At 43.2% G+C, this 26,602-nt stretch overlaps 1 pseudogene; it reads right to left on the bottom strand.

Moving 5' to 3' along the window:
• LOC120052152 lies at nucleotides 1-5,075 on the bottom strand (annotated as a pseudogene).
• Nucleotides 5,076-26,602: the final 21,527 nt, after the last annotated feature.

The raw sequence follows: 26,602 nt of genomic DNA, 5'->3' as shown, positions 1-26,602 counted from the left end.
TCATGTCCCTGAGAGAAACAGAGAGAGAAAGAGAGAAAATGGCAACATCCATCTATTTCACACACTTGGATAGTCACTACCTGAAACATATATGTACTCTCATACACACACACACAACATGCACATACACGCTCACAAATACACACACACCGCGAGAGCCTGTTGAACAGGCTGATGAGTCTTTATGCCTCCTGCTCTTTCTCCTGCTCTGTCATTCCCTCCATGTGGTCTGTCTGCTCCTCCTCCACCCTCCCCGTCACTGGGTTGATGCGCCCCGTAGCTTCTCCTTAGCTTCCCCCTAGCTTCCCTGTGGAACACAGTTACAAACACCTCCCTTTTAAATACTGTCCACTCCTAACCATCAAAAATTGTTTCTGTTGCATGCTCCGATTTATGCTATCAGTCAGAGTCATGTAACACAAGCCAAACGATTCATTGTGTCCCTATACAGTATTACAAAGTGTTGTGTTTGTGACATTATCAATGGTTGTTTTACACACCTGTATTCCTCTGTGTCAGAGTCTGAGAGTAGAGTACAGGGCATGGGTCACCTGACATCCACTCAGCAAGCCCTGCGCTGCCAGCAAACCTGCTGCATTACCATAGCCTGCGTACTTCACAAAACAACTCACTGAGAGATAGACAGAGAGAGAGAGAAAAGAGAAAATGGCAACATTCCTCTATTTCACACACTTGGATAGTCACTAACTGAAACAGATATGAAGGGGGGGTGAAAGAGAGAGAGAGAGAGAGATGAGTTACTACATGTGCTATGAGGGCTTAATAAGTGGGTTCTTCTAACTAAGAGTTACTTTGAAATGAGCTAGTAAGAGTGACAGGAGTGTGATATGATGTGGGCACCGTTCTCTTTGCAGAGCACAAAGAGGAGCTCGGCAGCACAGTGCTTGATGTCCGTGTCCACGTCCCCTCACTGTGGCCCCCTGCTCCGGCCTCAGTGCCACGTCCCTCAGAGGGGGGAGGATCTGTAGCGGTGGACAGGCAGAGGCAACTGTTACTGCTGGGTGGGAGCAAAGACCTGCTCAACCAGTTAGCTGCTATCCAGAACTCATGTAGGGAGGGGACAGACAGAGGCCCCAATATCACAAGTCGAAGCAGGCTTCTCCAACAATGTGAACTGAACATCAGACTAACATTATCATTCTGTATTAGAACCACAATAATCAGTTGGAGTTTCAGCCCAACGGGAGAGAACAGTACCTGTTGTCTGAGGTAGTGGCATGTCTCGCGGTGCGCACGGCAGCTCTCAGTCAACAGATTCAGGACTGGAGTCAGTTTCTCCTTCAACTTCTGACCCTTGATAATAAATTCATAGGAGATTTTGTCAGTTTATGACCCTTTATACACACCCAGTATGCTTCCATAGCTATTCTCTATTGAGATGCAACCCTCCACTGCACACCATGGGGGGTTAAAGGTCAAGGGTTAAAGGTCAAGGATCAGAGGTAAGGAGACATGGGGCAAACCTGAAATGGCACCCATTTCGAAATGATTCAGAACATATCTTTTCCACTTTGCCACAAAAAAGGAAACATTTAGACAACACCTAGAATGGCCACCATTACTTTTAAAAGAAAGAAGCAAATACAAATACATGGATAGACAACAGAAGAGGAGACAGCAGAAGCCCTCGTACATACCCCTGTAACTAACTCCTCAGTGAGTTCTTATCCATCACTGGTCAGCAGCAGGCAGTGTCGTAGCACTGCAGCCAGGCGGCGATAGAGAGCTGGATCCTGCTGAGAGGGACATAAAGAGAAGAGATGTTAAAAAGGCCTCCTGACCACAGATCTAGGATCAGTTTAAACTAACCCCCATTCTTAGCTTTAAAAATACTGGCGACAGCACCTAGCTACCTACTCACAAACTAAAAGCCAGCGATGCCCCATAGAAGGCGGACAAGGTACAGATTCAATAATTCAATGGAACTCTCCTCCACCCACCTCATCTGGCTTCTGTCTGTGGAAGCTGTATGTGATGTTGAACAGGGTCTTGAGGATCTCCACAGCCCTCAGTGACACCTCCTTAGAGACAGTTGGCGCACTGTGGTCGCTCAGCACCTCGTACTCTTCCCCCCACTGCACAGACAGACACAGCATTGACACCCCTCGCTCCTGGCAAAGGGAGACAGGGAGATATGGAGAGAGAGAGAAAAGAAAGAGAAATGTAGAGATGGCCGGAGAGAGGGGCATACAGTAGGCCTACCCATCCCAAATCATACGCCTAACCATTATCAGGGAAACCACAACTCCATCCTCCTCTAGGCTGTTACCTGCTGCAGTTGCACCCTGAGCTCTGGCCTCAGAGCCGTCAGCAGGAAGAGCAGCCATAGTTCATAAAACTGACCACTTGGAAGAGCTTTGGCACTGATCCCCTGCTTCAGTCTGTCTGATAGACCAGAGAGCAGTCAGAGAGAGAGAGAGAGAGAGAGATGAGGGAAGTGATGCCATACTATAAATAGTTTTTGCTGTACTCCAACAGTTGCTCTCTCTCACCTCAGAGCGCTGACCCTCTCTTGCGCCCTCTGACTGTTGTAGATTATATTACAAAGGGCTTTCAGGGGCTCCCTCCTCCCCAACTGGTCATCTTCCTCTTTCTCTTCTTTGTCCTCCTCTTCATCCCTCTCTACCCAGACATCCCTCTTTCCGTGCACCAGCGCTCCATGACCCAGAGAGCAGTGGTGCTTGGCATTGCAGGTTTCCGTGGAGACAGAGAGCAGGTTGCCATGGCAGGGTTCCGTGCTGAGGGTGCCGCAGTGGTCCCTGGTCACCGATGGCAATGTCGTTGCTCCACCTTGGCTGTTGTTGGCCGTAACCAGGGCTGGACAGGTCTGAGTGGAAGCCTGGGACAAGGGGTGCTGGGTCGGGCTATCACCGACAACGTTAGCATCCACGTTGCTAACCACTAATGAGCTAGCATTACCGCCCCTACTGCACCCACTGACCTCCGTGTCGCTCTGTTTACAGGCATCCGAACTGACATCAGAGGACACAATTAGCTTTGGAGTACACACACACACACTTACGTAGGCCACACATACGCACACACACATGGGCACGCACTTACACACACATGCACACACCCACTAATGAAACACTGCGCTGAATGGAGATTGGTGTAATGTAGTGTAAGGACCTGTCAGCTCAACTCTCACCCTCCCCCTCTCTCCTTCCCTCTCTGTCTCTCTTCCTTTTTCTCTCTATTCCTTTCTCTCTGTATCTCTCTCTCTTTCTCCTTCTCTTTCTGACGGTGTAATGAGTTTATCTTTTTACCTCATCCAGCTCTTTTTGCTGCAGTCATTTGCACAGCCATTATAGGTGGAAGAAAGAAGACAGAAATAGTGAATAATGACGTCATTAACATTATGAAGAGATACGACAGAGAGAGAAGAGAGGAAGTGAAGGGGGTGACAGAAGAGAGGGAGAAGAGGGGATGAGAGGGAGAAGGTCACTGTAGGGGAGGGAGGTGGAAAAGAACCATCCCACTGGACATTGTTCCTACGTCATTTCAACAACAAAAAGTATATGCGATAACGTTGAATCAACTTGGAAAACTGATTGGATTTGCAAGAAGTCATCAATATAAGGGAATTTTGTATTTTCTTTTACCCAACTTTTAACCTAAATTCAATGACATGGTAACCTTTTTTTTTGTCACATTCAATTCACGTTATTTGAGGGGGGAGGAAATAGAAATTAAGGGATGACAGAAGAATGAAAAAGAGAGGCAAAGGAGAAACTATGCAAAGGAATGACAGAAATAAAGAATAGTTCTAGTCTTTTCTTCGTCCTCAACTTGCTTCTTTCCCTCTCCTCAATATTGAAGAAGCAGCATTCAGCATACTGTGGAGAAGATGGGGGGATATGTGGGAAGGAGGGATAAAGATAATTGGAAAGAGAAAGAGGAGGAGAGGGTATAAAAATACAGTCAAGGATACATGGTGCAGTCATGGAGTATTGTAGTTATGGAAACAGACAACCCCATGGTGTGGTAGTCATGGTTACGGACAGTTGTTTACAGTAGTGTGGTAGTCATAGTAACACAGGCAGTGAAGTACTTGAGTGTTGTAGTGGTCCAGGTGTTTCTGGACACTGTCCTGGTCTCCTTGTTTGATGCACTGAATGATCCTCTCCAAATCCATATGCATGATTACACACACACACACACACACACACACACACACACACACACACACACACACACACACACACACACACACACACACACACACACACACACACACACACACACACACACACACACACACACACACACACACACACACACACACACAATTACAATGCTGAACCAGAGCAGTGTGATCAAGCATTACTTTATTTTTATCCTAGCGTACAAGACTCAATCTTAAGTCATGCAATAGCAGCACACATTCTACCTACATCTACAACCAACAAACCAGGTGTCCCTTCAATGGCAGGATACAGGTAGCAACCTTGGTCTTGTCTCTTTGTCTCTCTGCGTTTCTCTGTGCAGTTTCTCTCTCCTAAACCCTGTATGTAGTCTAATCTAATCTCCCTCACCTCTTTCTCTCTCTCCCTCTTTTCACAGTACAATAGGCCATGGATTATATTGTGAACTTTGACTAGTAAATGGACAGAGACAGACAGCAAAATAAGGAATGTTTCACAGATTAGAAATTGGAACAATACAGAGAAGATAGCCTGGTAGTGAAGGGAACATGAGGAAATGAAGGAATGCTTCACAAATGAGAATGTTTTAATATTTTATCCTCCTCATCGACAGACAGACAAACAGACAGACATGCAATGAGACAGGCAGTCAGACTTTTGGGAGAGAGTAAGTGGTCACCATCAAAGAGAAAAAGAGAAAAGACGATTAAAAATTAGGAGGGCGAGTTGACAAGGTACTGATGCTGCTCATACTTGTTAAAGAAAGGGGAGGATGAAAAGAGAGTTGTGAAAAGGGGGAGTCGGAGAGATGAAAGCCTGTGAGCCTACCCAGCTAGCAGAGTGGATCTGGGCCAATTCCGTCTGAGAGTCGTGGGCACACGGCTGAGAGTCAGTCTCGGCCGACATCCTTCGGCAGTATTACTTATGGCCAGGATGCGGGGATTGAGCTCTGGCCGATTCCGGTGTGAGTTATCTGGCCCAAATGTATTACTTGGGGGAGGCAGGTAGCCTGGTGGTTAGAGTGTTGGGCTAGTAACTGAAAGGTTGCTGGATCAAATCCCAGCGCTGATAAGGTACAAATCAGTCACTCTTCCCCTGAACAAGGCAGTTAACCCACTGTTCCCCGGTAGGCCGTCATTGTAAATAAGAATTTGTTCTTAACTGACTTGTCTAGTTCAATAAATAAAACAACTTGATTGAGGCTACTCTCTAGCAAATGATTACACTGGCTGCTTTATGTAATTCATATTTTCTCATTGTTTCTGTGATCAAAAAATACAATTAACATTTAAACGAAATTCTTTAAGAATCCTGTGTAGTGTTTTAGTATTTTGATACTTTGTGCAAGGCAATAGATAAGCATTAAAAACTTGGATGTGGATGGAGGCTCTCGAGTGGTGCAGCGGTCTAAGACACTGCATCACTGCGTTGCTACAGATGCTGGTTCGAGACCCATACGCCCGGGAGACCATGAGGCGACGCACAATTGGCCCAGCGTTGTCCGAGTTAGGGGAGGTTTTGGCCGGTCGGGAAAAAACACGAGATGAACTGCTACAAAAAAGACCCGCTAAAGCCAAAGAACACTCCGTAATGTTCACAACTACATATACTTTGAAATCGCGAAAAGTGGGAGGTGTGGTCAAGAAACACTGGCATATTTTATCATCGGACCCAGCTTTGCCGGCTGAATTTAAATATCCACCACGTATTGTGTATAGGAGAGGTCGCAATTTACGCCATAAATTGGTTCATGCCAACTGCCAGCCACAAAAGAAAATTAGCCAAACTCTTTTACGCCCTCTACCAAATGGTAGCTATAAATGCAGAGGATGCGCACAGTGCAACAATATGATGAAGTGTGAATATTTCTGCCACCCACACACAGGAAAAAGGTTCCAAATGAATTACATTATTACGTGTTCCACCACCCATGTTATTTACATTATTAAATGTCTCTGTTATGTCGGTAAAACCACCCGCTCTCTCAAACAGAGAATTAGTGAACATAAAAGTTCAATCAGGAGAAACGACAGGGATTATCCAGTCGCTGTACATTTCAATGACCTGAAGCATGACATTTCCACCTTTAGATTTTGTGGCATAGAGAAAGTTAAGATATCAGACAGGGGAGGAGATATTAATAATACTCTGAGTAAAAGAGAATGGATTTGGATTTTCACCCTCCAGACATTATTTCCTAAAGGACTTAATCATGAAATGCCTATGTATGTTATGTTGTGAATTTGAACATGAAATATGTGTCTCTTGTAGATTATTCTGACGTTTTTCGTACGATGTACCCAATGACTAATGAAAACTTGCCATGTCCTCATTGAGATTTTACAGACGTGTTCAATACGCCTTATTTATACACTTTTGTAATATTTATGAATTGCATATTGTTATATTTGGTAGCACTTATTTGTTTTTCCTTTGCCTCCAACCCCCTTCGATGTATAGAACGGATGTGGGTGGGGCCAGGTCTACATAAGGGTGCAAATTTTTTTTAAATCACAAAAACTCTGACGAAGGCCGTGTGGCCGATACGTAAGCTTATTAAATATCGCTGATACTATCAAGAGCAGTGTGCGGTTTCCTTTTTCCTTCGGCCGGTCGGGATGTCCTTGTCCCATCGCGCTGTAGCGACTCCTGTGACAGGCCAGGAACATGCACGCTGACCCAGTCACCAGGTGTATGGCGTTTCCTCCAACACTAAATGTTTCTTTGTGGATGGGTATAATTTGTATGTATATAATGTATAATAATAATATTTAAAATGACTAAATCGGGAGGGATTCTGGTAAGATGCCGGCAAAATTGGCTGAATTCCGGTAGACGGAAACGGCCCGATGTAATTGGGCCGATTCTGGGCAGTCATTCATTTTGATTCCGGGCTGAGTCCGACACCCGATTCCGGGACGATTCAATCAGTTCCAAGCCCCCCTCATTGCTAGCTGGGTAATGCCTGGTTGGGGATTTAACACATCTTCTTGACACTTACATCACAAGAAAGATAAGAAAGTATGCAGGTAAGTCATTGTAGTTATAAACACAATTTACAATTGTGTAACTGATCAGTTGTGAACATGAAATAATAATCTGTAGTTGTAAACACATTCTCAAACGTGTAATAGATGAGTTGTGAACATACACTTTTTTTGTAGTTGTAATCGCATTCGCAAACTTGTAATATCTGCAAAACGTGTAATATCTGCAAGAAACAATTGCATCTGTACATGTCAATTTCGCACGCTCAGACTTCTGGCAGTGCTTTTTACCATGAAACATATTTGCAGATGTGCAAACAGCGATTTGCAAGGAGAGAGAGAGAGAGAGAGAAATGCCTCTTTTCCTTTGGAACGTTTGTGAGTGTAATGTTAACTGTTTATTTTTGATTGATTGTTTTGTTTATTATCTATTTCACTTGCTTGGGCAATGTTAAAATATGATTCCCATGCCAATAAAGCTCATTGAATTTAAATGAATTGAGAAAGAGAGCAGGAGCTCTTGGAAGTGGAACCTGTTTCTTCTAACCAATCAGATTAGGTTTTTATAGACCAATATAGGCTACTCTACACTGGTTGGTTACAGCTCACATGGGCGTGCTGGCGCAACCACCTGTCAGCGGCGTGTGTTACCAGGTTACCACTTGCGCTGTTACTTGTCATGAAAGAAAGACATTTAAACTTGCTCAGCTGTTACTTGTCATGGTGGGTAAGTTTACATTTCTTTCTCTTATGGCTAGTAGGCAAGCTTTTTTTTTCCTTAGTAAAACTTTTTGGGAAGCTATTGTCCAAGTCTCTCTCTCCTTGCTTGCAAATCTCTGTTTGCACATATTCAAAAGTTTTAGAATACCTACTCATTCAAGGGTTTGCTTTATTTTGACTATTTTCTACATTGTAGAATAATAGTGAAGACATCAAAACTATGAAATAACACATATGGAATCATGTAGTAACCAAAAAAAGTGTAAAAAAAATCTAAATATATTCTATATCTAGATTTTTCAAATAGCCACCCTTTGCCTTGATGACAGCATTGCACACTCTCAACCAGCTTCACGAGGTAGTCACCTGGAATGCATTTCAATTAACAGGTGTGCCTTATTAAAAGTTAATTTGTGGAATTTCTTTCCTTCTTAATGCATTTGAGCAAATCAATTGTGTTGTGACAAGGTAGGGGTGGTATTTGCCCTATTTGGTAAAAGACCAAGTCCATATTATGGCAAGAACAGCTCAAATAAGCAAACAGAAATGAAGGTCAGTCAATATGGAAAATGTCAAGAACTTTCAAAGTTTCTTCAAGTGCAGTCGCAAAAACCATCAAGCGCTATGATGAAACTCGGTCTCATGAGGACCGCCACAGGAATGGAAGACCCAGAGTTACCTCTGCTGCAGAGGATAAGTTCATTAGAGTTAGCAGCCTCAGAAATTGCAGCCTAAATAAATGCTTCACAGGGATCAAGTAACAGACACATCTCAACATCAACTGTTCAGAGGAGAAAAAAGAAAATCTATGAAGCTAAAATGCCTGTTCCATCTGACCGCGCAATCCACTGCCTCATCAGCCCAGCCAGGCAATTTATGAACTTGATCTCCACTATAAAAATCATCTAGACATTATCTCACATTTCTTTTAGACTAAAGTTTTTTTTAAACGGCAGGGATTTGTATAAATCTTGCTGTCTGTCTCTCTGACATTTGCAACATTGTTTCAATACTGAAATTCGGTCGTCAGCTGTCCCATAGTAATGAACGTGTCGGGAGTCGGGACGAGACAAACAGGCAGCATTTCTCAGGAGGCAAAAGAAACGCACACCTGTTTAGGCGAGAGAGAGATTAAAGTAGATGTCACACGTCAATTTTGATTGATGACCCTATGTGAACCTATGTGAACGCTATGTGAACCCTATGTCCTGATGACGTGTGCATGCCCAAGGGCTGCCGGTCAGGCCAGCCTGGTGGTTAGGTGGGTGCTGGTTGGGTGAGTAAGGGTCCAGTTGTCAGGTCAACCGGTAATGATTTATGACCCAAGCCTGATTGGGGGCTGGGTGGTTGAGTAAGGGTCCAGTTGTCAGGTCAACCGGTAATGATTTATGACCCAAGCCTGATTTATGACCCTATGTAATGATTGATGACCCAATGGCGTGTAGAAGGGTGCATGCCAATATTTGGGTTTCAGGTCAGGACATCGTGGTGGTTAGGGGGGCTTTGGGGTAAGTAAGTGACCAGGTGTCAGGTCAACCGGTTACTGTTTCTCACGGTTTGGGGTGGTTAATGCCCCTTATAAAGCGCCTGAACAATACCTGTTTAAGACTGTACATGATAACCCCCCCTGAATATTAAACAAAAATGACACCTATGCCAATTTTAGGGATGTTATGCTCGGCTTGTCATGAACCCAGTGACCAAAGCCTTGAAAAAGTTCTGTGTGAAGCTCCAGAATGTTTTAAAGGATTTTTGGGTACGAGTGAGGGCCACATGTCTTACATATTCCACCCGGAGGATTCTACGGTAAAGATATTCACAGACAGTGGACCCAAACCCCTTTATCCGGCAAAACCTGGGAGTTTTCCCCCGGCTCTGGGGATGAGAGAATGGCTAAACATCAGGCTGGCTCTTTGTAAAATTGAACAGGTCCTGAGTGGTACAAATGTGCCAGGATATGCGTTGGAAGAACAGGTCTGCGGCCGCAGTGATCTCAAGGCTCTAAGAATTGCTTCAATGGACTATAGCCCTGACAACAAAGTGACAATTTTAGCCTGTGACCTTTATGATAAGTCTAATGCTACAAAGTCTGTCAATTCTCCTGTAGCTTCCAGAGCACGCAAACATGTAAACTTTTTTATTCCTGTGTTTAGTTTTAAATGGGTGGATTATCCAATTTTCATAACACTTATGAATAAGCTGGACATTCTCTTCCAAAATGGTGAACAGTTACAGCGCTGGGCGAGGCTTTCCTTGAGACAGAGTCAAGACCAAAAGGCCCGACGTCGGATCTACCCCTGGAGTGAAAACTTACCAAGTGTTGATGAACCTTGCAAGAGATCCCGGCATTTTGATGGCCAACTGGACACTGATAATGGGGGATGGTTGCATCAGATCCCTGGATCTGTAAGAAAGGCTGCGTAAAAGACCTTAATAATGTAAGGCTATAAAATGTATGTACTAAATATTTTGAATGAAATAAATGGTTTTAAAAGCAGAATCTCACCACGTCATGAACTCGTTAGTTTGTTCACTCTTAGCCCAGTCTGTCCCTGAGAAAAAAACTTGCTGAAAAAGCCATGTGCGCGCGTATGTGTGTGAGGGAGTTTTCTGTAGTGGCTGTGTGTGTGTGTGTGTTTCAAAAACAGAAAAAGGGGGCGGGGTGTTTGTTAAAAAAATACCCTTGCATCTGCGCTCAAGGCTCTCTCTCTCTCTCTCTCTCTCTCTCTCTATGCCTGGTGGGTCGTTTGAAACCAAGGTTTACACTATCCTGCAAAACAGATGCCTACCCCCTCAACAATAATATTGTGTCTTAAGCCTCCTAAACACAAAGTCCTTTCAAAAACTATTTTTTAGGTGGGTTAAAAAATCATTCATCCCAGCGATGTTGAGACCACCCCACCCCTGCATCGAGGTGCTAGCACCCCGGAGATTTTAGAATATCCAAAAGGATCCTAATGTTTAGACACCCCCAATACCATGTGTTTGAAATGTGTCAAATATATCTTGGGAGGGGTATAGCCCGAAAAAACGACAAACCCCAGATGCTCTGTAAAAAGCATTCAATGCTTTCTCTAGGTCGGGGGGTACAAAAGCTAGGCAAAACAGGTCCCCTGTTAGACCCGTTTTAGCGCCGCTACAAATTTACCCTACAGCATCCCCCAGGAATAGTTAACGGACTGAAGCGTTAAAAAGATAATCTGGGAAAACAGTCTAATGGATCTATCGGAAGGTGAGTTCTTGAAATAAATATATATTTATATTAGATTTGGTTGTTGTGGGGAATTGTTTGAAAAGCGTGGTATGTTATAGAAATATTAAACAATCATTAGGACCAGTATGCTTACCGTATAACAAGTCAATATTAGCTAAAGTGATTATAGCTTTAATATTGTCGAATGTTTTATAGATTCTGAAGCATTCACGCAGATACTCCGAGGTATAACTGAGCTCGAACCATCCATAGGGTCTCCGGAACAAATTGCAGACATCCAAACGCCGACCCTGAATTGTAAACGTAAGTAAGCTCCAAGAATTCCGTAAAAATATTTATACCTTAAAAACCAAAAGTGTCGGCATCTTATATTAAAAGTTATTTTATGTGTTTACAGCGGACATACAGCCTAGAAGGTTAAACGAGGCCCTATGGAGCCTGAACGGTTTCTGCGAAGCATATGACTACGAGACAATTCTGCCCTACTCCCAGGATGTATTTACACACAAGCCGCGAACAGAGACTTTAAAAGGCAGGTCAACTCCCCTGGGCCAGGACCCCGGTGCGCCCCATATTTCTAAACATCAACGGACAATCAGTGCCCAGATCCACAGTTCCGCTTCACCCGAACAATTCTACGTGGCCAGTATTCACGAGACAGCGTTCCAAGGACAAGGTATGAATCAATTATATATTATTATTTATATCGATATATTATTATTTTAATATTTATATATTTTTTATTTATTTTTATGCCTGAATATGTTAAAACAAGGCCTTATATTGTTTTTTTTTTTTTTTCAGGCTCACCATCTACCGAACCTGCAGATGCTGTAATACAGGTTGACCAAAGACATGTTCCCGAGTTCTCAGAGCTTCTTCAGAACAGCCCTCGTCAAAAAAGCCGAGGTATTTAATTAATGTATTGTTAATATATAGGCTTATATCTGAAATGTATTTGACATTTTTAGCTAACATATTTTAGGGTTAATAACCTATTTTTGTATGTATTATTTTTATTTCAGACTCCTCCCCGGCTTATAAAGACAACGAAGAAGCTACCCATAGAGAACCCGAGGAGGCGCCAAAGACACCAGTCAAGAAAACAGGGAAACCTGATGATTTCAAAGATTTAAATGAAATTTCTGAGGTAGACGATTTGATGTTCTGTGAAGCTGCCAACCTTCTTGAATCGGCCAATTCTGTGGGGGCAACAGCCGATTCTGAAATAGACCAAGCCCTTTTTTTCAAAGCTTTTACCCTGGGTTTAAAATCACGAAAGGCTCTACTACAGAGGCGCATGTGTATTCTACTAGAGCAGCAATACAATCAGGATGTGTCATTCTGGCGTAGCGAGCTACCCCGTATGTTAAAAAACATTAGGGTTAAAACAAGCAAATACCGCCGTTAAAAAACACACATGTAAACACCCACACATCCTTAATTAGACAAATGGCGCCCCCTATAGACCTAAGCGAGACAATTGAAAGCCTCTTAGCCCTGATCCCTACAGAGCTCCAAGATATAATTAACCATATGAATGATTCGGGGGTAATTGACATAATGACTATAGATGAAAATCTATTATCACAGATTCCCGCCGAACTCATAGACCTTATTAACCGTATGAATGAGTCTGGGCCTTCCGATGAAAACATGTTATCACAGATTCCCGAAACAATCATATCTCTAATTACCCAGCTGAACGCGAACCCTAGGTTTAATTCGGCCCCACAGACACCTCTAAGACAGCCTTTAACACCCTTGTCCGAAGAGTCTGAAACCCAATACGATGTTTTTGAACAGTTGGACAAATGTCTAGCAAATCTGGAGGGGGAAGGTCTTGAGCGCAGTGTACAGAACGAGAGCCCTAGGTTTAATTCGACACCCCAGACACCTATAAACCATCATTTAACACCCTTGTCCGAAGAGTCTGAAACCCAATACGATGTTTTTGAACAGTTGGACAATTGTCTAGCAAATCTGGAGGGGGAAGGTCTTGATCCAAGTGTACATGTTTTGCGCCGAAATAAATTCCACAATATTGAGGTTCGACAGTTTTTCAATTTCGCATGGGGGGGTCAGATTCGGGAATATGCTGTGTTTTACGTAATGCTTATGGACACTTTGAATGAACTGTTAGATAGGGTTAGAGATTATAGCGAACCTAGGGATCTCTTACAGTTGGAAATTTGTGGAGACAGTCTGCAGAGCCGTGTATCGCTTATTTTACAGAATGGTGAAGCAGATCTTGAACAATTTGTTAAACTGCTAGAACGCCTTGTTCAGTCAAATTTAAACGTGCTAGCAGATAGGACCCTCGAACTTGTAGTACAATTAGTACGTCAACCACAAGGGGGCGGTGGTCAGAGAAGGAAGCTCGATAGCCTAATGCAGTCAGAAATCATAAGCAATAAAAGGGCCTACCTCATAATCGTTCCCAATCCTGGTAATAAGCTATGCTTTGCCCTAGGGCTGGCCCACTTACTCAGCCCAGGATGTACAGATCTAGCCGCGTTACAAAAAGCTCGAGAGCTACAAACTGCTGTGGGTCTCGGTATACAGGATGCTGTGGCTTTCTCAGACATAGTCAAATTTGAAAACTTTCTGAACATCAAGATTGTGGTTTTGTACCACAGTAGGGCTAATGACGCTCTCTTAAAGTTTCAAAATATACACGAACCACACCCTAAGACTATGTATTTTTATGTGCAAAATGAGCATTACTATGCCGTAACTAACATCACAGCCTATTTAGGCGCCCCATATGTCTGTCCAGCCTGTCATACCGGCTACACACGCATGGGGGGGCACTCGTGCCGTTATAACTGTTCAGTATGTCTGGATAAACATTGCCCTATGCAAATGCTAAACTTGACACCCTGTGAGGATTGTCACCGCACATGTCGTTCGGCCTACTGTTACGAAAAACACAAAACTGAAACATGGCACCCCAAGGCCTGTAAATATGTAAGCAGTTGTGACATTAACAAGAAATGTCCAAAATGTCATTGCAATTACAACCTTAAAATAGACAGCCCTAAACCCCATGTTTGTGGAATTCTACATTGCCCAATCTGTAAAGGGCCTTTGAAAAGCAGAGACGCAGAAGTGCTTCAAGAAGTACCACATGAGTGTTACATTCAGCCCTTGGCTGAAGATGAACATACAGAGAAATATGTTTTTTATGATTTTGAGACAAATCAGCAATCAGGGGTTCACTTGCCTATTTTTGTATCCACCATGACTTTCAAGGGTGAAAAGTGGTCGGCCGAGGGGCCCAATTGTGCCCGGCTCTTTCTAAAACATTTTAGAAAGGCCCAGTACAGAAACTTCACGTTTATAGCTCACAATGCTAGAGCCTATGACTCCTATCTGCTTCTGAACCCTTTGATACAGCAAGGCGTTGCGCCAAGTGTTATTGCTCAAGGGAGTAAAATCTTATGTTTTGTTGACCCAGCCTTCAAACAGAGATACATTGACAGCTTAAGCTTCTTACCCATGAGATTGGCTCAAATGCCAGAGGCCTTGGGTTTTGAAAACTCTGTCAAAGGTTATTTCCCCCACTTCTTCACATCTGAGGAGAATCTACATTATATAGGATCTTATCCATCCCCCGAAATGTACGGGTGTGATCAAATGTCTCCCAAAGAGCGTGAGAAATTCATGACGTGGTACGAGACAGTAAGACATGGCACTTTTGATTTCCATAAAGAGATGGAATCATACTGTGACAATGACGTTGTTATACTTCGTGAAGGATGCCTCAGATTCAGAGAAGAGGTAATCAAAGATGCGGGCATTGACCCCTGGAGCTGTACAACTATTGCATCAGCGTGCATGAAAACCTATCGTACACACTATCTAACTCCTGCATCTATAGCTATCCCATCGCCAGACAACTACCGACGCCAATTCAAGGCCTACTCTAGTGGTTCCATTCAATGGTTGGAGTACTTGGCCCAGGATAAAGATATTTTTATCCAACATGCTTTGAATAGGGGTGAGAAGGCGTTTGGGCCTTACCATGTAGATGGATACACACAGCTTGACGGGGTTGAGACAGTGTATGAGTACAACGGTTGTTTCTTCCACGGTTGTAAATTATGCTTTGTCCCCCAGGCCATGTGTGTCCTAACCCAAAAGACTTTTGGGGAAATGTACCAAGAGTTTCAAGACAAACTGAATTCTTTAAAGGCTACTTACGGGTTAAAAGTTGTGGTTTTGTGGGAGCACGAATGGACAGCCCTCAAAAAGGCGGATCCTAGTGTTCAGGCCTTCCTTACCCATTATGACCCTCCAGAGCCCCTGGAACCGAGACAGGCCTTGTTTGGAGGCCGGACCAATGCTTTGACATTGCGTTATGTAGCTCAACCCGACGAGACCATAGGCTATGTAGATTTTACATCCCTATATCCTCATGTAATGAGTTCCTCATTCTATCCTATAGGGCATCCTGAAATTATTCACAGCGACTTTGACATACCTCAAAATTATTTTGGTTTAATCAAAGCGACTGTCTACCCTCCTAGGGGGCTGTTTATACCTGTGTTGCCGTACAAGGGTCCTAAAGGAAAACTTTTCTTCCCCCTTTGTCGCACATGCTGTGAAAACAACAACCAGGAAAACCCATGTGATCACTCAGATCAACAAAGAGCCCTGACCGGTGTATGGGTCACCGTAGAATTCTCTAAGGCTTTAGAGAAGGGGTATCGTGTGGCCAAAATCTTTGAAGTGTGGAACTTTTCCAGGAAATCAGACACACTTTTTAAAGAGTACATCAAGACCTTCTTGAGATGCAAGCAGATGGCTTCAGGCTATCCTGCATCGGTCACAGATCAAGAAAGTAAAGACAAATACATTCAAGACTACCATGACAGAGAAGGCATACTTCTTGACCCTGACAGAATAGAGGTCAACAAAACCAAAAGAAATGTTTCGAAATTGTACTTGAACTCCCTTTGGGGGAAATTAGCGCAGAGATGCAATATGCTAACAACTTCGATCATTAAAGACCCCGAAGAATTTTTGGAATTTGTTTTTTCGGACCAATACGAAATTTCACATTTTTCCTTCTTGAGTCAAGACATTGCCTTGGTGCAATGGCGGCGCAACCAAAAGTGGGTTCTACCCCCTGGTAATGTAAATGTGTTTCTTGCAGCATTTACCACAGCCTATGGCCGACTTGAACTGTACACCCTCATGGAACAGCTTCAGAGGCGGGTTCTTTACCACGACACAGACTCTGTGGTCTATGTAAGCAAACCGGGGGATTGGAACCCCCCACTTAGCAACTATCTTGGGGGTTTAACTAGTGAACTCGAAGAGGGTGACCATATTACAGAATGGTCCTCATGTGGTCCAAAAAGCTATGCTTTTAGGACTAAAGCCAATCACGTGGTGTTGAAAGCCAAAGGCGTGACTCAAAACTACGAAAATGCCCCGCGTGTAAACTTGGAATCAATCACGCGCTTGGTCGAGGGGTTCGTAAAGGACAGGAATAGTGACTTGGAGATTTTGAGCTCCTACAACAAAATAGTGAGGGATAAAAAGGGGTTCCATCTAAGAAACGCACCACTCACTAAAAGATTCAGGGTAGTCTATGACAAGAGACAGCTATTGCCTGACGGTACCACATTGCCCTTTGGCTACTGACTTATGCTACAAGCCCCCAGTGTGTCTTAAAGCTTAAGATATTATGACTGCTGTCGAGGGTTTTGACCCCCGTCTACAATTGCCTTTTTCAGCATTAATTGCAGGCCCTTCAAACAGTGGTAAAACTTTTTTTGTAAAAAGTATTTTAGAGAATTCTGAACATGTGTTATCTCAAAAGCCTGACAATATTGTATGGTGTTATTCATGTTACCAACCTCTGTATGATGAATTATTGAAGACAATAAAAATCAAGTTTGTTGAAGGAATACCCGAATCTCTGTCTGATGACGAACTTCTCCCCCCACATAAATATAATCTGCTGGTTTTGGACGATATGCTATTTGCTGGTAGCGAACACCCCGAAATTGCACGAGCTTTTACCCAATATACTCATCATAGAAACCTGTCCGTGCTTTACTTGGTCCAGAATGTGTTTCACCAAGGTAAAAATAGTCGGACCATTAGCTTGAATGCCAACTACATGGTATTGTTTAAAAATCCTAGAGACAAACTGCAAATTAGCACTCTAGCTCAGCAGATGTACCCTGGACGGAAATCATACTTTATGGAGAGCTATGAGGACGCTACCAAAGAGCCATTTTCTTATTTAATCGTGGATTTAAAAGCAAATACTCCAGAACACCTTAGGCTACGTACAGGGCTGTTTCCGGGGGAGAGGCCTGCTGCATACCTTCCTAAAAAGTAAACGCTATGTCTCTGCGTTTAAAAAGAAACCTGCCCCTCTTGAGAAGGCTAGTTGGGTCTACAGCTAAAGAACGGAAGGCCATCTTGGGTCGCTGTTCTTCAGATCTCATATTAGCCCTATGTGAGATTGCTTTGAATCTTCTCAAAGGACGCATTCCACTCACCCTGAACCAATTGAAAAAATTAAAGAGACAAAAGACAGCGATCAAACTCTTTGCCAATAAAAGGGCCAGTCTTCAAAAGAAAAGACATAGTATACAACAGTCTGGGGGTTTTCTTCTACCTTTACTCAGTATAGCCGTGCCCTTCATCACCAGCCTTATTGCGGCCAGACGTGGGGGTTGAACACGTGGTGTGATGGCCACTAAAATGTACTTGGTGCCTCAACAAGAGTTGGATAGACTTAAAAAACAAATGCAGGGTCCTGAAGATATCAGACAAACAGCGGAAAATGATTTGGATACGGCCATGAAGGATGTTTTGAACCGAAAAGGATTGAACCCCTATGATAAGATTCAAAAATACACAAACCTAATGCAAAGGTATTTGACTCGGGTAAAGCAAGGGGAGAGAGAGACTAACCATTTAACCCTTTCCCTACCGGACCCTTTAACAGATGTCGAACCTAACGATAGCCATGCCCCTGTAAGGCCTGTACCGGCGATCTTACCTAGTGGAGATAATATGTCTGGTGAAGCTCAAATGCCATTTGAAGATAAAGTTATGCATGACCTACTGACACATGTGCCTTTACGTAACAGGAAGAATGTTAAATACATTATGAACAAGATAAAAGACTCAAAGGGGATAGCTGCTTGGAACGACTCTGGAGAGTTTATCCTTCAGGGCTCTGTGGTCAGGGGGTCACATATGCTGGACTTGCTTAAAAGTACCACGGCTGCCCACAAGGTTGCTGATGACCGAAGGCCTCCCGGCTGGCGTCAGTTTCTTAAGGCCCTGGCAATCCTCAACATCCCCCTCTCCGGTGTACCCAACCATAAGCTTCGTCAACAGATTCAAGCTTTAAAACAAAAGCCTTCAACGAGATACAGCACCCCTAAAGATGCCCCAACGACACCGTCCCCCTATGAAAGCGATGATGCTAACTCATTTACTCCCATGAACGTCTCAGGACCTTTTCCTAATCCCGATCTCTCGGGGTGGTTAGACTTTTGAAAATGACTTTTGAATGACTATGATTAAATTCAATAAATTTTTTATTTGAAAAATAAGCAAGTTAACATTTGTGGCATTCTTGAAACATATGACGTGAGCATACGCCTTGATTACGCGTTCTTAAAGGACACACATTTGAACACTTTTGATATTTTCTAACAAAACAAGATACAAGGTTATCATTACTTCTTAAATCATCCTTATAAAGAGACATAACATCTTCAAAAGAAACTCCCCGGGCTCTTTGGCACAGGTAAAATACACAGTGGTGACCGCATGTAGTGGAAAGGTTATCTTGCACTTGTTTGATGCTGTAGTAGATCTTTGTACCGTTTAGGGTCAAAAAATCTTTAATAGATTTAGGGAAATGTGAAAAACCGGGGGGAAAGCCATAGGAATCAAAAAAAGTTGAGATTTTTCGTCCACCTTCCTGTTCTAATGTCATAGCTAGCCAATGTTCACCAGGCATGTGTTTAGGATGGGTATTGACAATAAACATTGCAGGCCTCTCAGGCCATATCTCAATAGGTAATTCATCACAAGCCAACACTCCACAAAATTGTTTTCCAATCAAGCGGCTCATGAGCCCGTCCAACTCTTGGGTATTCATGTCTTTGCTCAAAGGTTCTTAATAATAATCCACTAAGACCTGTCTTCGGGCATTCACTTCCAAGATTGAATCAGAGCATGCGTAAACAATCATGCTAACTGTACAGGCTAAAGGTGTACGGAAACGCATTTCCAGCCTGAGGTTACCTTGGGACACCACAGACAGATTTCCTGAGGTGTCATCATCAGGGGATAAATTGAAAGCATACAACGTGTAACCCTCTGCAAAATCATTTCTGTCAATAGGTAAAGAGAGATCTTTTAGATGTCGCCCTGTAGCCAGGAATAGATTGTAAAATTCTCGCACAGATATGTTGTTATTAAATTGGGGTTGGAAAGCCTTCGCCGGAACCTGACGTCCGTCCTGACAGAGAGCTACATACTCTGCATTGAAGTGTTGAAAATTAAAGGGGTTTTTATCTAAACTCCCCGTATTAGAGGCGTGATCAACCAGACCTATAACCACATATCTAGGTAAAGGGCCTAGAAATAGGTTTTCTTGACTGCAGATTCTACTGCCCACAGGTATGCTAAAGGTTTTCATGGTAATTCTTTGGAGAGGGTAAAGGGCATTTCCTTTCATCAAAGCATGTGAGTGACCCAGGCGTACGGCCGGAGATACAGACACTTTTTTAATAAAAAGGGTGGCCCCCAACACTTTCAAACTAAAATCCCCGTCTTGTGGAGACATCAGGCAAAAATCATCCTTGGCCCTGGTTAATTTTAATCTTAAATCAACCGAATTTAAGAGTAACCGTTCTTGAAAGAAAATGTCAGAGTGTATAGGGCCTAGCAAATGAAACTCTCGAGATTCGGCGCAGTAGCGAGCTCGTGCCGCTAGTCCTTTGTTTGCACCGGTGGAAGGGTCTGTCGATTCCATAGAGGCTCCTGCAGTATCCTTGCTAAACAGCCCGGCGCTAAATTGTGTTTTGAGAGTGTCTTCGGAGTAGTTTAGTAAACACTCCATGATGGCTCTATAAGGGTATGTGGCGCTGCTTTGACTGATTAGGCGTTCACCCAAAGTCACATCAACTTGGGAGAAAATGGTGGCCAAGGGGTAATTAATGAGACTCACTTTGGCATCGCCTGCAATATTAGACCCATCTCTTTTGGTCACTTTTAGACGTAAATGCACCAAGGTGTTGTTGAGGTCCAGATAGTTGTCACCGTGGCCTGGTATGAAAAATTCGATAGGCCCGTTATCGGTAATAGCAGAGAGAGGGGCTATCTCCACATAACTGGATCTATCTATTGAATGCTGCGTTAACGGGGCCGTGAAAAGATCGAGTTCTGTCTTTATAGCTTCAGAGGACATTCGATGTAAAAGAGCCATGTCACTTATTCTTTTAGAAAATACTTCCTAGTATTCTTTTAGCCTGTTTTGGTTCAGACCTCCTCACTTTACCACGTCTTTGACTTACTGAGGTTCTTTTAACAGTTAACCGCCGCTTTTTAGGTGCCGGCCTGCGTCTTAAACCTGGGGGTCTCTTTTTTGGTCTTCGAGACAATATCATAAGCCCCGAGCCTTCTTGATGCTCCACATCTGGTGACGCCCTTCGGGTCATAGCATTGGCTACAACCTCACTTACTATATTTTTAGCCGCGGATTTTAAATGTGGTTTGGCTATGCTGAAGCCCCTCTTCATAAACGGTAAAACCATCCTAAAGAGGTTACGGAATATACCGCCTATCCCCGCACCATACATTGTCGGTGCTCCATGATATCCTGGTAGTCCATTACCAACTTGATCCACATAGTATGAAACATAACGGTTAGGGTCGAGCTGATGGTGCTCCATAACTCTTTTATTTGTATTATGTTTATAAATATAATACAGATATTATATATGTAGAGAGGTTTTGGTGGGTCTAAAGTGGAGTTTTACAATCGTTTTACCATAAGTAAATTCAATGTTTTCGTTCTGATCCGTTTTAAGCTCAACCAGAATGTTTTCAATATAGTTCTTGCTGACATGTACGTAGTGCGGCTTGTCATAATTGACAGTGACGATGTCCCCATCCTTTCCGTCTATATGAACTGTTCGCAGGAGGGGCACACAGGTGTCTCCGACCCTTTGATAGGTTATGATGTCGGTATACACAAATATGTTGTAAAATCCTGCATGTATATCCGCAGGGAATGGGAATAATTTATCGTTCACATACGTCCATTTATTGGGACCCATCCCCAACATGTAGGCTAAATTACCGCTGGTCTTTATACCTCCGTTAGCAGGCCCTGAGATTTGTATCCTTTTATGGATTGGATTGTAGAATAGGAATATTTCCATCTTGTTCAGGGTTAGGTGTTCATTCAACTCTGAGACGATCCTGTCGACGGTTCTATAGAAACCTTTTTTAAGCTTAATAAGTTTTGCAGGTTCCGATAACCTTTTGCAATAAAAATCACGGTCCTTAGCTTTGATATTATACCAACTATGGGGGTATGTAATCTCGCTGAGACCTACTTCCCAAGCCTCTGATAACTCTATAGGCTTTGGAAAATTGGTTGTATAATTCGAACTCTGATTATTACGATATATCTGTGCCGACGCATTACTGGGGAGAGTCAGGTAGAAGCCGCTGTGTTCCATGATGCCCAACTGTGTACACGCGACTGATGCGCTAGTTATCATGACTAGGGGTTTAAATTAATCCCCGTTGCCTCCACCACATCATGCTCCAATACCCAACTGTTGAACTTTTGAGGCCAGTTTTTCCAGCGGACCAGCAACCATTTTTTACCCTTTTCTCTCTTCTGATCTAGAATCTCCTCCACGTGAAAGACTTTGTCTTTACCCAACTGGACCTTCTGTAATTCCTTCTCATAAAAAGATCCCTCTATAAGATCCCCGTCATAATCTTTTAATTTGTAGACCGGGGGAATGCGTGGCAGACATTCTGTAACGGTAAACAACTCCGAGCTAAAGCCTTGTTCGTATTTTTTGTCGAAAACACCCCTCAACTTTGATATACGCACCAAGTCACCCACTAGGAATTTAAAAGTCATTTTTTTCTTACGGCGAAGTGGGAACAAACCATACATATTTTTAAAGACTTGAAAAGAGTTTTCCGAAGAGACCTCAGAGGGCTTCATACGTATACTCTTATGGAAGCTGTGGTTGTACCCGTTTACTAAATCCTGAACTATGTCTGTATATCTGTGGGTGTTGTGAGCTGTAAAATATCGCCACATCCGCTCTTTCAAAGTCCTATTAAAGCGTTCCACAACCGAAGCTTTCAAATCAGAGCCTGTAGCAAAATGTACTATATTATACTTATTCATTAGCTTCTGAAATGTTTTATTAAAAAATTCTTTTCCGCCATCCGTCTGCACTTTCTTGGGTGCGCCTCCTGCCTTCAAGATCGATTCAAAGGCCCTGGTCACCTCTGCCCCGCTCTTATTTTTTAACACCCTTACATAGGCTAATTTAGAGAAAATATCTATAACCGTTAGCATGTAGCGCTTTCCATCATTTTTATCGGCCAGGGACTGCATGTCACATAGATCCGCCTGAAATTGGGATAAGGGGTGCGTAGAAAAAACTCTATTTCTTGGAAATTGTTTTCTTACAGGTTTATGTAGAGTGTAGGCATCTTGCTCGGATAACCATTCATTCACTTTAGCATCGCTTAACAGACTACCTGTTTCTTCGACTATAGCTCTCTGTAAACGCTCTTTACCCCCATAAGACCCGGGGTTAGCGGGATTATAATATATGTTTTTCAACAGCTGCTCAGCCATCCTTCTTGCCTCTCTGAGGTACAATAACGTTAATGAGCCACTTTCATATAACGACAACATTTCAGTTTGTGAATTTTTATTTTAAGAATGCAACAAGTATTACGTATACAGACAATTCAGGATTTGTTGCAAGATACAAGTCCCAGTTTTCTCAACAATCACAGCATGCAACACCCTGTATATATGGTTTAGATTTACAGTTTTGTGTCGCTGAATTTTTAAAACACACACGTCTGATATATAAGTATATAAACAACAAATATGATACACATTCACATTAAAGGGTGGTTCAAACAAATAATGTAAAATCTTAGCCAAAGTTATTTCTAGTTCTTCAGAATCCTCAACAAGCCTTGATACCATATGTGTCCATTGTAAACTCTCGCCCGTATGTCGGACCTGTTTCATGATTTGCTCCATTTTCAGCAAACGCTCTACATTAGCCCAGGTATTGTGTGTCGTGTAGAACGATCCCTTGTTCACTTTATTTTCAATAATCTGATGCATAACATATGTAAGGTCTCTCAAAAGAAAAAAGGTATTTATTCGCTCAAACATCGTAGACACATAGTTACCCATAGCTCTAAATAACAAAATGTCACTCGGTCTCTTGGGATTTATTGAGCCAGAAAAGCATCACATCAGCCACCACAGCTTCCCGGTATTTGTTGTCGTCCACCAGGGTGTGTCGGATTTCTTTGAGTTTCTCGTGGATGAAGATGGCCTCCTTCAGTTCATGTAGGAAGGCTTCGGTTACCCCGTAAACTCTAGGGATAGACGGCACAATACCCATAGACTCCAGGGCGATGACCAGCGCTGGTATAAAACGGCAGGACCACAGTCTTTTCACCAGCTCCTCAAAATGATTGAAAAAGTAGTATCTAGGCGGGTCGTAGAGGCAAGGATGACGACGCTGGCTGGGATGATTGATCTCACAGCCGATGCATTTTTCTCGTATATATTCGCCAATCACCACGTCTAAAAGTGTAGCTACAGAGGCCTTGATGGTATCCACAAAAATAGTACTGGCCACCCCATCAAACACATCCTCAGGCTGTGTAAATGTCGGGGGTGTCACGGGTCTTGCCAGGGGTGCGTAGAGTGTAGGGCTTCGTGGCATAGAGTCTTTAGTGTCGGGCCCCCATGACGTAGTGGCTTCCTCGTAGATGGTCTGGAGATCCATGGTGTATGCTGAAATGAAGAACTGGCTGCTTTTTTCTTTTTATTGTAGAACAAGGCCATTGGGTATCTGGGGGGGGCGTGGTTAAAGCATCCGCTTACTTAGTTATCTTCTTGAGGCTCTTTTGCATCGTAATCTTTACGATTCGTATATATTATGCACTTCTTTAAATGAACAAGGCTCTGCCGCTGTTGGCTCTGTACAAAGAGAGCATCCAACGGTTGCAACATTTTCAATTCCGTTACATCCCAACTTTTAAAAGGAATAAGCAGACGCAGTCGGGTATCCCCAGTCAGGCCACCACCCCTAATGTTGTGGTTTCGGATTGCCTCGTTGCCGATATAGAACTCCACGCAGCCGCACGGTCGTCCATTCTGTCTTTGTATTTTCACCCTGTGAAATATTTGTCCTGAGGAGTCAGGGGTACCTTCCCAACGGGTCTCGTGGCCCGTGAACACACTATACCCCTTGGTGATAAGGCTCAGTTCAGGACACACAACCTTGCGAAAAACCGACCAGTCTTCAACACCATATTCCAAGCCTACAGTCTGGTCTGTATATTCTTCTCCTTCAGCTACCGTATAGAGGGTCACTCTACAGGCCAGGTAATCAAACCGATACCCCCACTGCTGACCATTAGACATCAACACTTGATCTGTCAGAGCATTTGCTGGAGGTATTTGGGTTCTATACACATTTAAAAAACGTTTTTTTGGCGCATCATATATTGCGGGTTGATACTTTGCCCTTGCTCTATGGGCAACCCGAGGGCCTGCTTCAGTTGTTACAGTCATCACTTCTTTGTCACCGATCCCAAAATCCATGTTTATTCTTAAGATCTTGTGCACTCTTAAACAGGAATTGTTCTGGGGCTTTATAAGGGGCATTAACCACCCCAAACCGTGAGAAACAGTAACAGGTTGACCTGACACCTGGTCACTTACTTACCCCCAACCCTACCCCCCTAACCACCACGTTGTCCTGACCTGAAACCCAAATATTGGCATGCACCCTTCTACACGCCATTGGGTCATAAATCATTACATAGGGTCATAAATCAGGCTTGGGTCATAAATCATTACCGGTTGACCTGACAACTGGACCCTTACTCACCCAACCAGCCCCCACCTAACCACCAGGCTGGCCTGACCGGCAGCCCTTGGGCATGCACACGTCATCAGGACATAGGGTTCACATAGCGTTCACATAGGTTCACATAGGGTCATCAATCAAAATTTTGACGTGTGACATCTACTTTAATCTCTCTGGCGAGGTACTGGCTAGCGGAGTAGAACACTTGAAAAAGAAAAGGAGAGCCGCACACTCCAGGAGATCAGATGCAATAATTGAATAACCTAATATCCAACGTTTCGACAGACATGCTGTCTTCATCAGGACAGCGTTTCTTAGCCAGTTGAAATCATGAATCAGCTGGCATAATTGTTATGGATACAGTACATTAGAAAAGTATTCAGACCCCTTGACTTTTTCCACATTTTGTTACGTTACAGCCTTATTCTAAAATTGATTAAATAAATGTTTTTCCTCATCAATCTACACACAATACCCCATAAGCAAAAACATAATTTTTTTGAATTTTTTGCAAATGTTTTAAAAATAAAAAACATAAATAACTTATTTACATAAGTATTCAGACCGTTTACTATGAGACTCGAAATTAAAGTGCATTCTGTTTCCATTGATCATCCTTGAGATGTTTATACAACTTGATTGGAGTCCACGTGTGGTAAATTCACGTCTGGAGGAAACCTGGCATCATCCCTAAGGTGAAGCATGGTGGTGGCAGCATCGTGCTGTGGGGATGTTTTTCCGCGGGAGGGACTGGGAGACTAGTCAGGATCGAGGGAAAGATGAACGGAGCAAAGTCCAGAGAGATCCTCAGGAACTCAGACTGGGGTGAAGGTTCATCGTCCAACAGCACAACGACCCTAAGCACACAGCCAAGACAACGCAGAAGTGGCTTCGGGACAAGTCTCTGAATGTCCTTGAGTGGCCAAGCCAGAGCCCGGACTTGAACACGATCAAACATCTCTGGAGAGACCTGCAAATAGCTGTGCAGCGATGCTCCCCATCCAACCTGACAGAGCTTGAGAGGATCTGCAGAGAAGATTGCGAAACACTCCCCAAATATAGGTGTGCCAAGCTTGTAGCGTAAAACCCAAGAAGACTCAAAGCTGTAATCGCTGCCAAAAGTGCTTCAACAAACTACTGAATAAAGGGTCTAAATACTAATGCCATTTTTTAAAATAGATTTTGCTTTGTCATCATGGGGTAATGTGTGTAGATTGATGAGGGAAAAAAATAATTTGATACATTTTAGAATAAGGCTGTAATGTAGCAAAATGTGGAAAAAGTCAAGGGGTCTAAATACTTTCCAAACTCACTGGAGGTGTGCAATAAATACAAAATGGGTGAGACAAA

Source organism: Salvelinus namaycush, chromosome 8 (assembly GCF_016432855.1).
Source record: "Salvelinus namaycush isolate Seneca chromosome 8, SaNama_1.0, whole genome shotgun sequence".
Lineage (NCBI taxonomy): Eukaryota > Metazoa > Chordata > Actinopteri > Salmoniformes > Salmonidae > Salvelinus > Salvelinus namaycush.
This window is presented reverse-complemented; position numbering and strand designations above follow the sequence as displayed.